The sequence below is a fragment of the Antechinus flavipes genome, chromosome 2 (assembly GCF_016432865.1).
Source record: "Antechinus flavipes isolate AdamAnt ecotype Samford, QLD, Australia chromosome 2, AdamAnt_v2, whole genome shotgun sequence".
Lineage (NCBI taxonomy): Eukaryota > Metazoa > Chordata > Mammalia > Dasyuromorphia > Dasyuridae > Antechinus > Antechinus flavipes.
Genome location: NC_067399.1, coordinates 365510650 through 365527292, shown reverse-complemented (window position 1 = coordinate 365527292; position 16643 = coordinate 365510650). Strand labels below are relative to the sequence as shown.

At 33.5% G+C, this 16643-nt stretch overlaps 1 protein-coding gene across 4 annotated transcripts in view; it reads left to right on the top strand.

Moving 5' to 3' along the window:
* Window positions 1–16643, top strand: part of ACSL6 (acyl-CoA synthetase long chain family member 6) — a 140459-nt gene that overhangs the window by 37325 nt on the left and 86491 nt on the right. The gene's annotated exons all lie outside the window — the stretch shown is intronic.

The following is a 16643-nucleotide window of genomic DNA, read 5'->3' as shown; positions in this document are numbered from 1 at the left end:
GGAGTAGATGAGATTAGGAACAATTCAGTAAATCTACACAACATATTACCTGATTCTGATGGTATATGCAAATTCAATACCCATAGTTCCTATCTCTGCAAAAAACAAAAAAGGATAGAGATACATTTTCTGAGGGACTTTTGTAAATGTTTGGTATTTTAGAAAATGTTTTTTTCTTAATATCAAGAATTCCTTTCTGGAATGTATACCTTTTCTCATGTGATTTTTCTCTAAGTCCAGATGGATAGTAATGAATAAGGTTGCAGTGTTTTGAAATGAGTTTTGTCAAGAGTGTCTCTAGCAGCTAAATAAAACAGTGGATAGAATGCTGGGCCTGGAGTCAGAAGGCTGTGAGTTTACATCCAGCCTCAGATAGTAGTTATGTGACTCTGGACAAGTCACATAATCTTTCCTCATGTGTAAAATGATCTGGAGAAGGAAATAGCAAACCATTTTAGGATTTTTGCCAGGAAAACTCCAAATGGAGTCACAAATAGTTGGCCATTATTGATTAACTAAAAAACAGGAAAAAAAAAAGTCTCTAGTAGTAAAACTTTTAAGATTATTTGGGTTTATAATTAAGTTAGAAGGCCCTTTCGATTTCTTCCTATTATTGACTGCTTCTAGGCTGCAGTTTTGAATTTATGACAATAAATAAAGAATTTAAAAAATGTTTGAAGGTTCTTGCCAACTCAGTATCTTGAAAAAGGCTAGAAAATATGGAAATCCCTTCTGTTCATCCTCAACTTTTTCCTAAAGCAGATTTCAAGAAGCTAAAACCAGATCTAGTTGGTATTTGACCCACCAGCTAAACAAGATTTAGTTGAAACCTTGAAATGACCTTGTATGAAACAGTGCTCTCAAAATTGCTTGATAAACTAGGTTTTTACAATGTTTTGAAGTTTTAGTTTAACCAAATCCCTTCCCCAAACTCATAAATGAACAGAATTGTCAGGTTTAAAAGCCTGGCTGCAAAAATTAGATGCCTGGTTTGAAAAGGTTAGATAGGTCACTTTCTTGGTTCTGAAATTTCCTGATGTTACAGTGAACCCCTTAAGATCATTAGAATTTGGAAACTGGAATGACCCCATTCCTCTTTCTTACTATGAAGCAGAGCAATTAGTAATTTTACCTTTTGATGTATGTTCTGGATTGCAGCTGGGAAGGAAAATGAATGAGAGTTAAGATTAGAGAACTTGGAAACCATCTAAAGTTAAGGGTGAGAAGGAAGAAGAGGAACCAGTGAAAACTGGCAAAGAATACAAGAGATAAGAGAAGAATCCAAGCCCAATAGAGTGTCTTCTCTCTTTACACTCTCTCCCTTGGTCAACTCTCATAGGTTCAATTATCATATTTATGTAAATGGGGGTAGAAAATAAGAAAAAGAAGGAAGGAAGGAAGGAAAGAAGGAGGGAAGGAAAGTAAGAAGAAAGAAAGGAAGGGAGGGAGAGAGGAAGGAAGGAAATCATGTATTAAGGACTTACCATATGTCAGGCATTTTACAAAAGTGCTAATGATAACTAACACAAGCAAAAAGGAGTCAGTCCCTGCCTTCAAATAGATTATATTCTAATGGAGGGCAGGGTTAGAGAGGGTTGTGGGGAGAAACCACACACAAAAGAAAACTCAAAAAACAGAAAGGAAAATAGAAGTATATAGGCAAAGCATAATGTCAAAGCACAAAACATCAGAAGCAGAGCTAGGTATGGGAATTAAGTTTGTCTCCTGACGCTAATCCACTGCTATTCCCAAAAAATCATGCTCACATTACTGTAAATAAAACATATATTTCTAGAACTCAGCTTTCTGAACAACTTTCTAATCTTACTCTTTGAATAAACTATGAGGATGCTCAGTCCCAACTTACATAAAAGTCCTATCATCCAAGTCAATTTCTTTTGATACCAAATAGTGCCCTTAAAAGAATAGAGACATATTCTATGATATATTTTAATGTCACATCTCTTCTCTTCACTAAATAAAACCTCTTTTATGCCTGTTACATTGTGGTCTTCCCACTTCCACTTTACCCTCAAAGATGCTCAAACTTAATGGTAAAATCATATTGATTTTCAATTTCAGCTCAATCAAGGCAATGAAAAATGAAAGTGATCACAATTTTATATTTTATTTTTATATGGAGCTATTGATTTGTGTGTCAGCGGAAAGACATGGGAAAAATAGTTTGGGACTTAATTATAGGCTACTTCAGTGTGAATTTGTAAGAGCTGGTTTAATAGTTGCCCCTTGCAGTCCACTTGTGTGCTAATTAGTGCTGCTTAAATTCAAATGACTTCATATAATTGAAGGGTTGTAACAGTCAGAACCAAGTCAAGGCCAGATCCCAGCATCCCCAAATCTCATAGTTGGAAAAACATAAATAGAAGATTTACAAGGGTACAAGGGTAGTCAATAGACTATTAATACAGAAGTGTAGTGCTGTCCGGTAAGAACTGAACTGAGATTCTAATATGCTCAGAATGAGCTGGTGCTGGGGATATTGAGGACAAAAAAAAAAAAAAGAATTATTCTAATTAACTGAGGAAAAAGGGGAAGGATCAAAGAAAGCATCCAACTTGGGAATGAATGATAGCAGATGAAAGAAAATATCAAATCTACCCAGCATTTAATTTGCTTCTATTTTCCTCACCAAGAGTAAATAATTTTGGAATACAAGAAACAACAAAAATGAGTAACATTGTATTGCAATTCAAGATAAGAAAGAAAATCACTGAAGTCATACAAATTATATTCCTGTGCATTTAATGAGCTGATAGATTCTACAGCCAATTTATTCATTATCCATGAGTTTGCTACTTACTACCTGTCTTTTATCCTTTCTGAGATTCAATTTCATCATCTGTAAGATGAGGGGCTAAACAAGATGACCTCAAAGGTCCCTTTTACCTCTGAAACTATGAAGAGATCCTTTGAAGGGATCTCATAGATTATACAGTTCAACTTCTTCTTCAAAAGGTATCTCCTTTGTGATACAAGTTTATCATAAACATTCCTAGACTCACTGGAGCTATTTTTTGAGACTTTTAAGAAAACTATATAAATGCGATGCAAATTTCAACCATTTTTTTGAGAAATCTTGCAATATATAATAAATCTCATGAAGTGATCACGGTATTCAAATTGGCCCAGCATATTTCCACTGAACTAGAACCAATCACCATATTTTATATAATCATAATTTCCAGTAGTGTGAGTTTTAATACATATGACTAATTCATGGTGTTCATTATTCACACAAAATAGGACATAGCTGTAAGTTGTACCAGATGGGAACCTATATAATCAGAAATAAGTATAAGTAAGTAAATAATGTGACTGGCAACCACATAAATTTGTTAGAATGTATCTTTATCTCCTTTTTCCCTTGTTTTAATGTCATCAAATTGTTATCAAATGTCTCCATTTTTAAAAGAAGAGAAGCAATTACACATACTATATATACATATCAGAGAATTTGATTTCAATTTCAACTAAAATTCTAGAATGTGAATTATTATGGAATTGGTTTGTGATGCTAAAAAGGAATTAGCACCAGAGTCTATGACCTTATGGAGGGCAGGTTATGAGAAACAGATTCTAGGAAATTTAGGCAGATTGTAGTGTTCTAGAATATGGAGGAATTTCTGTGGACTTACACATGCATTCTGGTAGACCAGAGAAAGAATCACTTTAGACCCCTAGACTCTCCTAATTCAGGAATTCACAGATGGGCCTCATAAATCCTTTGGAAATCTTGGCTAGAGAAACTAGAGAAGCCCTTCTTGCCCAAATTCTAAAGTACCCAACCAAACAGTCAAACCAAAGTTTTCTCTGAGGCTCGAGATTACAGGAAAGTGATTTAGGGGTATTCTAGGGCCCACCTAGTATAGCACTCTCTATCCAAGCCAGGAAGAGTCCTAAACCCAGCATACACCCATCTCTGGAGGGAGCAGTCTTGGGATATTCTGAGTGGCCCAGTGAGGCACTCCAGGAAATAGATCTGAGGCTTTCCTAGTTACAGCAAAGCCCCAAGCCAGCTCTAGGCTAACAGAGCGAGCATGTCAGAACATTCTGAACAAGGTCCTGTGGGCATCAGTGGCCCTAGCTATAGGAGAAAGGTCCTAAACAAAATCTAACCTGAATAATCCCTGAAGCCTATGGTGGAAATCCAGAATAAGAATAAGCCCTCAGAAGCAGAAAGGCAGGAGACCAGGAATATCTTGGGACTCTCTTTAAAGAGAAGTCTAAATTGGTAGACTTCCTAGAACCTGGTCACTGAATTGAAGAGTTTCACTTAACCCACGTCCCTTCCTTCCTACCCCTTGAAGAAACAGAGGCAACTCTGACCATCATGAGAACATAGTATAGTTTGAAGGACTTCCAGAAAATAAATCCCAAGATAATAGAGACTCCACAAATCCCAGTAAAGCCTTAGAGGAGAAAAATGTCCTGGACACTTGAACAATAGAAGTACCTCAAAGAAATAAAACAAAAGATATAGATTTTCAAAGAAGGAAGGGAAAAAATAGCAAAGAAAATTAGTATGGCTTCACTCAAGAAATGAGTGCACTGAAAATTAGAATAGGCCAAGAAAAATCATTAATTCAACAATACAACAAAAAATATCAAAACAAAACCAATCAAAATTTGTTATCTAAAATTTTGTAAATCTAAGTAATATAATATAAAGAATGATTTAATTAGTCAACTATGATCAGAAAAAAAGTCTGAATACCATATTTCAGGAAATCATAAACGAAATTAACTTGAAACTCATATCTAGAGGACAAATTGAAAATGGAAAGAATTCACCAGCCATACACATTATTCCCTGATGCCAAAGAAGCTGAGACTATGATATCCCTTGAGCTTGGGTGTTCTGTCCTTCAGTGAGTATGGCTAGCCATGGGGAGAAGAAAGGGCAGGTTGGCATCAGATTTCCTAAATAGCAGAAGGAGAATTAGTTCATACTCAAAACATGAGGGAAAGATTATACCAATCAGTAATGGTATCTGGTCTATTAGTGGTCCCTATACATTCAGCCTAGGTGAAATATGGTAACATCATCATCTTTATTATCATCACCACTAGTCACTTCCAGAAAGAAATCCAAAATAAAAATTCCCAGAACATTATAGCCAAAATTCTGAGTTCCAAGTAAATAAAAATTACTACAAGCAGCCAAAAAAGATGAATTCAAATACCAAGAAATTATAATAACTATTACATAAGACCTAATAGCTATCACATAAAGGAGTGGAGAACTTGGAATATGATATTATTCCAAGAGATAAAGGTTTACAAATAAGGATAATCCTTTCAGCAAAACTAAGTCTAATATATAAAAGAAAGGATGAATAGAAGCATTCAAGCATTTCTGATTTTTAAAAAGTCCAGAGCTACATGGATATTTGGAAAGGTAATGCTGACACCAAAAGAAAGATAGAATGCTACATATATTTGTTTATTGAAAAGGAATATATAGGAAGGTTTTATTCATATGTTTATAGGAAGATAAGGAGCAAAGGTCTTCTCATAATCCCAATATGCTGAAGGGCCACAAAGAAAATTTAAAATGATAGTGTGTCTATGTGTAATTTTGTTTTAATGTCTTAGAAGATAAAAATAAGAGAAACAAAATTGAACTTGGGATAAATGGGGGGAAACCATGATTATATAAGAGAAGTGTATAATATGAAGAGTATATAGTTATAGAAGAAAGGGTAAGGCAGCAAGTATGCCATGAATCTCACTTTCATTTGAATAAATTAAAGAAAATTGAATGCAATTTTATACAGATACACACACACAAATAGTAATATAGAAATTTAAATTCAGAAGGAAGATTAGGAGGGAATAAGGACAAGGGTGTAATGCCAGAGAAACTGAGGCAAGACAGAGATTGGTTTTTAATATTTTAATTGTGGAGAGTTTAGGCTAGCCGACCAAATCGAACTCATGTTCAAAAATCACTTGGCCCCGAGTGACTTAAGTCGGGAACCTTTATAGCTAACTAGGGTTTGCAAATAGCTTATAGGGCAACAAAGGCAGGTAAGGGGGGGCGAGGACAGTGGATGAGTGGACAAATCATAATTCCAGGAAAGGATCATAATTTAGTCCTGACAGGATAAAAGTCAAGATGAGAAGGTGGAGGGCAGGAAACAGTAAGGCAATACTCAAATGGAGAGGGAATTATCCTAACAAGGATTGAGATAAGGCATTTATGACTCAATGGTATTTCAAGGCTTCTTTTTTGATTCAATTCTCGCACTTCTAATGGCAAGGAAAAAAGGAGGGGTATAATAATTTTATTCAGGGCATAATAATTCAGGGCATAACAGGGAGAGTAAAGGTGGGTCTAAGAGGGAGGATCTAAAATGTAAGGGAATGGTTGCAAGCAAAAAACCCTCCAATGTTAGAGGAAGGAAAATGAAGATGGAAGTTAAAAGGAAAAGGAAGAAAAAGAAAAAAGTAGCATCAGGAGGGAAGGGAGAGGAGAAAAGCTATAACAGAGGAAGCAAGCTGTTTCACTTATAGAGTCACATGTATCAGGCAATTTGCCTCTTTTCTACCACTTTCTTATTTATAGAGAAGTCAGAATAAAGAAAGGTGAAAAGACTAGAGGACAGGATGAAATGAAATACACAAGGAACAGTCTTAACTGATAATGTAAATGGGATGAGTTCACCCTCAAAATGGAATGATTTCAGAATAGATTGAAAAATAGAATCTGACATATATGGTTAAGCAGCTAAGTGGTGCAATGGATAGAGCACTGCCCTTAGAGTTAACTCAGGAAGACCTGAGTTAATATCTGACCTTAGGTTAACCCTGTTTGCCTCAGTTCCTTATCTGCAAAATGAGCTGGAGAAGGAAATGGTAAAACCTCAAATGGGGTAATTGAGAGCTAAACTCAACTGAAGTGACTCAACAACAACAATATGTGGTTTATGAAAATTGCAATTGAAATAGAAAGATTCACGGGAGGTACTAAAGAAAAATCTATTATCCTTCAGCTAAACTCAAAAAGCCGAGGTATTAATCATTATTTTAAATAAACTACAGTAAAAAAAAAAAAAAAAAGAAAAGGTAAAAGGAGTTAAGCGAGAAAATTGAATTATGCTTAAAGGCACTGTAAATAATGGATCCATATCACTACAAATAAGTAAATCCAAAAACACAGCAGTTAAATATATGAAAGTTACTTAAAGGGAAAAAAGAGATAGTATAACAATAATGCCACTTTATATATTATAACAATGTGCCACTTTAAAAAACTATTCAATTCTAACCTAAAGATATATAAGAAAATAGTTAAAGACTTGAATAGAACCTCAAACTTAAAGATAAGATATTCAGCAGTTACTAATTGGGGAAAAAAATTTTGGGAAAAAAATATACATTCTTCTCTGCTTTATAAAAATTAACCACATATTGGGGCAGAAAATATAGAGCTAAAGAAATACTGAACACATCATTTACAGATCAAAATGCAATAAAAATTACATTCAATAAAAGGCCCTGGAAAATAGCTTAAAAGTACTTAAAAGAAACCAAATAGCAAAATATCAAAGAACCAGTGGGTCAAAGAACAAATTATGGAAATAGTAGAAAATTTTATTCAAAAAATGACATTAATGAGATAGCAAAACAAATTTACCAAAACTGATGGTATTCAACTAAAGTAATTTTGAGGGAAATATCTCTAAATACTTCCATCAACAAAAGAGAGAAAAATCAGTAAGTTATGTGATTAAAAAATTTAAATGACAAGTCAAAATTCCCAACTAAATGAGAAAGTAAAAATTCTGAAAATTTCTTTTGAAAACACTGAATTGATAGATAAAATTGGTGATTTGTCTTTTTTTTAAATAAACAGTTAGCTAATCTGATTTTAAAAAGAGATAGGAAAATCATATTATTTATATAAAAAGAAAAAAGAAAACTCATAATAACTTGAAAAAAAGAAAGTATAACTACTTTTTTGCCCAGTTATATTAACAAAACTTATGACTTAGAAGAAATAGAAGAATACTTGCAAAAAATATATTCTACCAGATTTACAAAAGAAAAGACTATTTAAATAATCCTATATTGGAAAAGAAATGGAAAAAAAAACATGAATGAAAACAAAGAAGTTCTTGAGTGAATTCTGTTAACCATTTAAAGTATTACAACACAATGTAAATGGTTTTCAATAATAAGAAAAAAAGATACTCTACCAATCTTTTTCTATATTTATTGATAAATAAATGAGAGACAAAGTTGAGAAATAAAACTTTAGACCAATATCAACAATGATTATTGATGGAAAACTCTAAATAAATTATTATCAAGTAGTCCAACACAAGATATTAGAAAGATTTTATACTATAATCAGATTGGGTTTATACCAAAAATATGAGCTTGGTTCAAAATTAGGAATGCTTATAAATATAATAAACCATGTTAATGATATAAATAATAAAAATGATATGATTACAATGAGGTTCCAGTTACTATGAATAAAGAATTCCATGGAGTTATCCTGTTAATTATTATTCTATTTAAAGTTATAATTATGTAAAATATAATCTTTGGTTTCAGCCCAATAGAAATACACTTTACAAATTTGAATTAATATGTTTCATTATTTGCATTAATTGGGAACAGATATATATATATATATACACATATGCTGAAAAGGCTTTTGATAAAATACAATTGTTATTTCTATTAAAAACTTTAAAAATATTAGAATAAGTATATCTTTCCTTAATATAGTAAATTTTTACTAATCATGTATTCCTATGCAAGTCACTTAACCCTATTTGCCTCAGTTTCTCATCTGTAAAATGAGCTAGAGAAGGAAATGACAAATCACTCAACATGTTTTCCGAGAAACCCCAAATGGAGTCATGAAGAATTGGACACAACCAAAAACAACTGAACAACAAGAAAAGGTTAAGTCAATACAATAAAAATAATACACTACCCGAGTTAATTTATTTATTTCATGCTATATCATTTCCAAAAGAACATTTTCTAGGGCTAAAAAAAGATCTATGTGTATAAATATTTTTAGAGCAGTTCTTTTTATTTTAGCTAAAAATTGGTAACTAAGGTTATCCTTTTAGGAAATGGATAAACTAAATATGTCATATGAATGTAATAAAATATTATTTATAATCCCCCAAGAAATTATAAAGTGGACAATTTCAGATAAAACTTGGAAGACTTTTATGAACAGGCCATAACAAAATTATCTTATTTTCTTTTTTGACAACATTACTAGCTGTAGACATAGCCAACTTGGAACAGCAAAGGATTTAGCAAAATCTTTTATACTTCCTTATGAGCAAATCACCATGTACAAAATATAGTAAATGAAAAATAATGGGGGAACTCTAAAAAATGATGGAGACAGTTTCAGAAAAAAAAATTGGAAAAACTTTTATACAGAATGAAGTAAGCTAAACCAGGAGAATGATTTATAAAATAACAAAAACATTGTAAATATAAGTGATTTTGTGAGACGGGAAAAATTTGTTCACTGTAATAAATAGCCTTTCTTCATCTTATCCAGAAGAATAGCATAAAAAAATAAATAATCACAATTCCAAAGAATCAATGATGAAACATGCTATTCTTCTCTGAGAAGAAAGATGAAGAACTCAGCTTACATAAAAGGAAATATGTTTTTTGGAAATGGCTAATGCAGGGATTTATTTTTACTTGATTATACAGATTGTTTTTAAAAATTCATTTTTATTTTTCTTAATGGGATGGAAAAATGGGAGAGAGATTTTGTTAATTGAAAAAAATAATATATTTTTCAAATAAAAAAAAATTATTGCATTAAAAAACCTGAGTGTTCATTAATGTCTCAATGTCAAGTTGGAAGGAATTCTGCAGTAGTTTGAACTAGATGACCTGTAAGAGATCTTCATGATCTATTTATTTAGATCTATTATAAGTAATAATGAAGCAGATTATTAGCCAATCCTCTGCTGACCCTCCATTCAAGAAACCATATAGGGAAAGTGTTCTCTTAATAACATCTTTGCAAGCCCTAACTATTATTTGGTTAAGAATGCAAACAAAATTTTCTCTCATTAGAAAAACTGTCTGCCTCACTCAACAGAACACAGCTCCATAGCTCAACAGAACCATAGGCTAACACACTCTAGCTGTTTCTGGGAGAATATTTAGCATTTGCTTGTTTGCTAGCTAGCATTTTATGCTTTGATTGGATAATGAGAGGGAGGCAAAGAGAGAAGGGCAACTTTTTATGGACTAAAGAGCCAGTTGTACCCCAGTGAGAACTGAGGGAAGATAGGAAAGGACCCATAGGGCTACTATTGATTTTGCAATTCAGTACTTTGAAACAAATATTAATTAGATTTGGAGTCAGACCTGAACTTGATTGACAGTTTTACCTCTTGTACTTTCTGGTCCTTAATTCTGTCATAAATGAAATGGCAGAAATAGAGGAGGGGTTGGATTTCTGAGTCCCTCACTAAATTCAAGATCTTAAAAATGTATAAATTCAAGCTGGAAGAGTTGCAGGAAAGATTTTGAGAATAGACTGAATCATGAGGAGAGTTAAAAGATATAAGGATGAGGGGATGCACAAGAACATATTGGGCTCATTGTCAGCTAGAAATAAACCCAGATATAATGAAGTTCCTCTAATCCCATCTCTCCCAACCCCTGTGAACTTTCCTATGATCAGCAATTACTCTTTTAAATTCTTTTTTTTTAAATAACTTTTTATTGATAGAACCCATGCCAGGGTAATTTTTTACAGCATTATCCCTTGCATTCACTTCTGTTTCGATTTTTCCCCTTCCTCCCTCCACCCCCTCCCCTAGATGGCAAGCAGTCCTTTACATGTTGAATACTCTTTTAAATTCTTGACTGAGAGCTAAGACTGGTTATTGCACAATTGAGTAGCTTGATGCAGTCTAAATGTTCCCTCAGGTCTGAGGCTTTTCTCAGGGTTAGAGGATATGAAAGCAGTTTTCCTTGCCTCAGATTCTACTTCCTGAATTCCAGGCATTCCTATGAGGCTTCCCTAAATTCCCATTTTGACTCAAAAGGGATTCAGGTTTAAGAGGCTTATGTTAGTACTGAAAAACAAATATTTAATCATTTCACAGGCCTACAGTTGGGATTAGTTTGAGCTAGTTTGTCTGCCCTAACTCAAAGGTTTGCTGTTAGAGTTTTAAAAGAAAATGATCATGGGGTGCAAAGCAAAGGTAGAAAGAAGTTAAGTAAGTTACTCCAGAGCCACACAGTTAGTAGATGTTATTCAATGGACTTCTGGCCCTGAAGTCTGGGAGTGACATCTACTTGACATGCAGTGACATTTACTTGAGTGTGGCTCTGAGCAACTGAATTAACCTCTTTCCACATTTCTTTCCTCACCTATAAAATGAGGACAGCATTTATTTTCCAGGCTTGTTGAGATAGTATTTTTTTCAATAGTATTTTATTTTTTCCAAATATATGCAAAGATAGTTTTCAATATTCACCTTTGCAAAATCTTGTGTCTCAAGTTTTTCTCCCTCCATCTCCCACCTCTTCCCCAAGACAGCAAGCAATTCAATATAGCAATTCAAAGAAATAGATTTCTTCTAAACATATTTCCCTTTTGTCATGCTGCACAAAAAAATTCAGATCAAAAGGGAAAAAAAAAAGAATTAAAAAAACAAGCAAAAATACAACAACATAATGGAGAAAATACTATGTTTTGATCCACATTCAGTCTCCATAGTTCTCTCTCTGGATATGGATGGCACTTTCCATAATAAGTCTATTGGAATTGCCTTGTATTACCATGTGGTTGAAAAAGAGCCTAATCCATCACAATTGATTATCACATAATCTTGTTGTTACTGTGTACAATGTTCTCTTGGTCCTGCTCACTTCACTCAGCATCTATTTGTGTAAATCTTTATAGGCTTCTCTGAAATCAGCTTGCTCATCATTTCTTATAGAACAATAATATTCCATTATATTCATATACCATAACTTATTCAATCATTCTCCAAATGATGGGCATCCACTCAGTTTCCAGTTCCTTGACACTACAGAAAAAGGACTTTTTTCACATTGCCCAATATAGGAATTTATTTTCCTTCATTATATGAATTTGTTTTTCTTCTTTTCTTTCTAATCCTTTTTATATCTGCCAGAATTATCATCCTTATAGTATGTGCCAGAAATTTTAAAAAAATTTTAAAATATTATCTCATTATTAACCTCACTTACAATGAAGAAAACTGAGGCAAACAGAGGTTAAATGATTTGCCCAATGTCACTAATAAGTATATAAAGCTGAATTTTAACTCAGGTCTTCTCTCTATCTGTTTTATAAAGCCAATAGGGAACTATTAAAGATTCCTAAGCAAAAGTCATACTCTTTAGACAAATCATTCAGCAAAACACATATACATATATATTCACACCTATCCACAGACCTACACACAAATACATATAATCTATACATACATAGACTAACATTCATATATATCTGCATATGCTCAAACACACACATACGTATATATGTGTATATATATATATATATATATATATATATATATATATATATACACATTCCTCTAACATGTAAACATGCATCTAAAACAATATTAGTATGGGAGATATGTTTCTCTCTTAATTGAATCTTTAAGCTTAACTGTGTCTAAGATGAATAACTACTATCCTTGCTTTTTTTTCTAACAAATTCAACTCCTTGTCTATGTCATGTTTATACACATCTCTTCTTTTCTATATCTGCTAAGTCTTCTACTTTCATTCTGATCCTTAATTTACCTTGCTATTACTTATCCTCCCCTCACCCATGGATTCCCTCCCTTATCTTCTCTGCCTCCCCTTTGCATCCTTCTCTGTATTTCCCTCATTCTTATTAATTTATAGATTTTGGAAGGTACTATATCCTTCATGATATATTGTAATGTGGCCTATTTTATTCATTTCCAATATGAATAGGTTTTCAGAACTATAAGCCCTCCTCTCTTCTCTAATATGTCTGTTCTTCCTCTGCACCTCATTTGTATGAATCTTTATTTTAAGCTATCCAATTCCTGACGTGAATCATAAATATTGCCATGTAAAAAACAAATAACTTATCCATGTTAAGTTCCTTAAAATTAATATTGGGTCTTGGTTCTCATATGTTAAATTTTCTACTGAGTTCTGGTTTGGTTGATAAAAAGTCCTGAAAAACTGCAAGTTCGTTGAATGTTCATTTTTTTCATTGTATATTATAGATAATTTTCCTGAATATGATATTTTTGACCTCAGGTCTAGTTCTTTTTGCCAATGCAGATGATTCCAGAACCTAGGTATTTTATTGTGGCTACTGATCAGTCCTGTATAATTCTAACTGTAGCTCCAGCATATTTGAATTTTTTTTCTTGTTTTCTTGCAAAATTTTCTTTGTTCTGGGATTTTTGAAATTTGGCAATAATATTCCTATGTGTTTTCCAGAAAGGATCTTTTTGGGGAGATGATGATTGGTGAATCTTTTCTATTTCTACTTTCCCTTCATGATCTATCATTCCAGGACAATTTTGTTGAATTATTTGTTACATTATTGTATCAAAGTTCTTTTTTTTGGTCAGAGTTTTCAGTAGTCCAATTATTCTTATATTTTCTCTTCTTGATCTGTTCTCCAGATCTGTTGTTTTTCTTATGCTTCACATTCTGTTTTATTATTTCCCAATCTCTTATTATTCACTGATTTCCCCTTTGCCCAATTCTAATTTTCAGAATTATTTTCATCTTTAATGTATCTCCTTTTCTAGTTGAATAACTTTTTTTTTCATAATCTTTTTTTTTTTCTTGGATGTTGTTTTTTTTTTTTTTTTTCATGATGTCTCATTTGATTTTTAAATTCTCTTTTGAGTTCTATAAATTCTCTCTGGGCAGTGAGCCATTTATCATTACTCTTTAGGGTAGAAAAAGCTCTTTTTACTTCAGTGTCTTCCTCTGAAGATGAACCCTGGTCTTCCCTATTTCCATAGTAAGTTTCTATGGTAGGATTCTTTCTTCTTTGCCAGTTCATTTTTTTTTTTAAATGAGAAGTATTAATGTAAGCCGCTCTAATTGTGGGGTGGAAGGATAGCGCCTCTACCTTCACTTCAGCTCTTCTCTTTGACCTGGAACCCAAACCACCCTCCAGCAAATGCCTGCAGTGACCTATGTTCCTGCCCTACTACTTCTACACTTTTTTGGGTGCTGATTCCTCACCTAGGACCATGTCTCAGCAGCACAGCTGACCCTGGTGAGCTTCACTCATTCTTCCCGGATATAGATCCCCACTCTCCCACCTCACTTCTCAAATTGTCAAGGTAGTGAAAGTTTCTATAGTTCCTGCTACACCCAGCCACACTCAGCTAGCCTCACGCTCCCCACTTGTGTGTTTCTAGGAAGTTAGACCTGAGGGATTTGCACTTCACACTGGTTAAATCTGGCCTGAGGGCTTTCTTCCCACCTTCTTGGGCTATACCAAGAGGAGTCCTGTTCTCACCCAAGTCTTCATTTTTCGTTAGTTTATTTTTTGTCCTGTAGTGCAAATTTGTTCCATTTGTAGAGGAAATCTAGAGAACTTGAAATTTACTGATCTATTCTGCCATCTTTCCAGAATCCACCCCCACCCCCCACACCCCCAACCTCCTCCGCCATACCCCAAACTATTATCTCTTACAAAAAGAAATTGGGGCATGGAATGATTAATGTTGTGACCTGCTCCCTAACTCATCCTCCCATTTAAATTTTTCAACTCGCCTGTTTTGTCTGTTATTATATGGGTTGTAGTTAGTCTTATCTTCCTAGAATCTTACAGAATGGGCAGTGCTAAAGCAAAAATAGTGATATTTACCCTAGAATCATCCCTTTGACAGCGCTTGATACCTTTGCTAGTCCAAAGGGCTATCAAAATGTGCATATCCTTTGACCCAGCAGTTTTTCTACTGGGCTTATATCCAGAGGGAAAGGGACCCATGTGTGCAAAAATTTTGTGGCAGCCTTTTTTGTAGTGGCAAAAAATTGAAAACTGCGTGGATGCCCATCAGTTGGAGAATGGCTGAATGGATTGTGATATAATGAATGTTATGGAATATTATTGTTCTATAAGATACGATCAGCAGGATCATTTCAGAGAGGCCTGGAGAGACTTGCATGAACTGATGAGAAGTGAAATGAGCAGAACCAGGAGCTCATTGTACATGGCAACAAGTAGATCATATAGTAATCAATTCTTAAGGATGTGGCTCTTTTCAACAATGAGATAATTCAGGCAATGATCTTGTGATGAAGAGAACCACCTACACCCAGAAAAACAATTATGGAACTGATTGTGAATCACAACATAACATTTTCACTCTTTTGCTTGCTTGCATTTTATTTTCTTTCTCATTTTTTTCTTTTTGATTTGATCCACTACATCTACTAATTTTTGAGATAAAGGATTTGGAGGCTTCTGAAATTGTCAGGCCTTCACTGTCACCATCTTAGAATCTCAAAGATGGAGGAAATTGATGTTAAAGGCTATCCTGTCCATTTCTTATCCAGGGACATTTCTGTTTTTCAGTCTCTTACTTTCACAAAAATCATTGAATTAGAGCTGGAAAGAATTTTAGAGATTATTTAGTTCAACCAACTCATTTTACAGGAAAGAAAATGGTTCCCCAACATAGATATGATTGACCTATAATTCACATCTAGAAAGTAGTAGTTCCTATATTCAAACCCATCTGTTTGATCCAGTTCTGTTGCTCTTTTCAGTATATTTTCTGGGGAAGACAAATTTGGGTTCTAGGTGCCTAATACCATATTAATTCCTTTAGGAAAGGCAATGTTACATAACAGTCTAATTTTTACTGTTTCTATGACCTTGGATAAGCCACTTTGAGTCTCAGTCTTCTTATCAATAAATTAAAGTAATATTTCTACTACTTAGTTCACAGTGTTACTTTTCTCATAACATGAGCTCTTTGTGACTCAATATACTGCACAAACATAAACAATCATTATTTTCCATTGAATTTTTACTTGCTTCTCATAGATGATCAAAATCATTTTACTTCCTTCTAAATAACATCTAACATTTGCATAGTGCTTACTGTGTGGTAGGCACCATGCTGAGCTCTTTGCAAATATTATTTCATTTGATTTTCAAACAACTCTAAGATTTAGGTGTTATCTCTCTCTTTTTTTTTTTTTTTTAATAAATGAAGGAACTGAGGCTAACAGATTGAATGACTTGCCCAACACCACACACCTAATAAGTGTCAGAGATTGAGATTTGAACTCAGACCTTCCTTATAATAGGCCCAGTGCCCTATGCACTTATTGTATCAGCTAGGTGCTTCTAGATAGTTTTTATTTTTTATTTTCAAAGTACATGCCAAGATAATTTTCAACATTCTTCTTTGCAAAACTTGTGCTCCAAATTTTCTCCCTCCCATATCACCTTTCCTAGACAGCAAGCAAACCAATGTAGTTTAAATATGTAAAATTCTTCTAAACATATTTCCACATTTATCATGCTGTACAAGAAGCATCAGATTAAAAAGGAGAAAAAAATGAGAAAGGAAAAAGCAAATTACTATAACAAAAATGCTGAAAATACT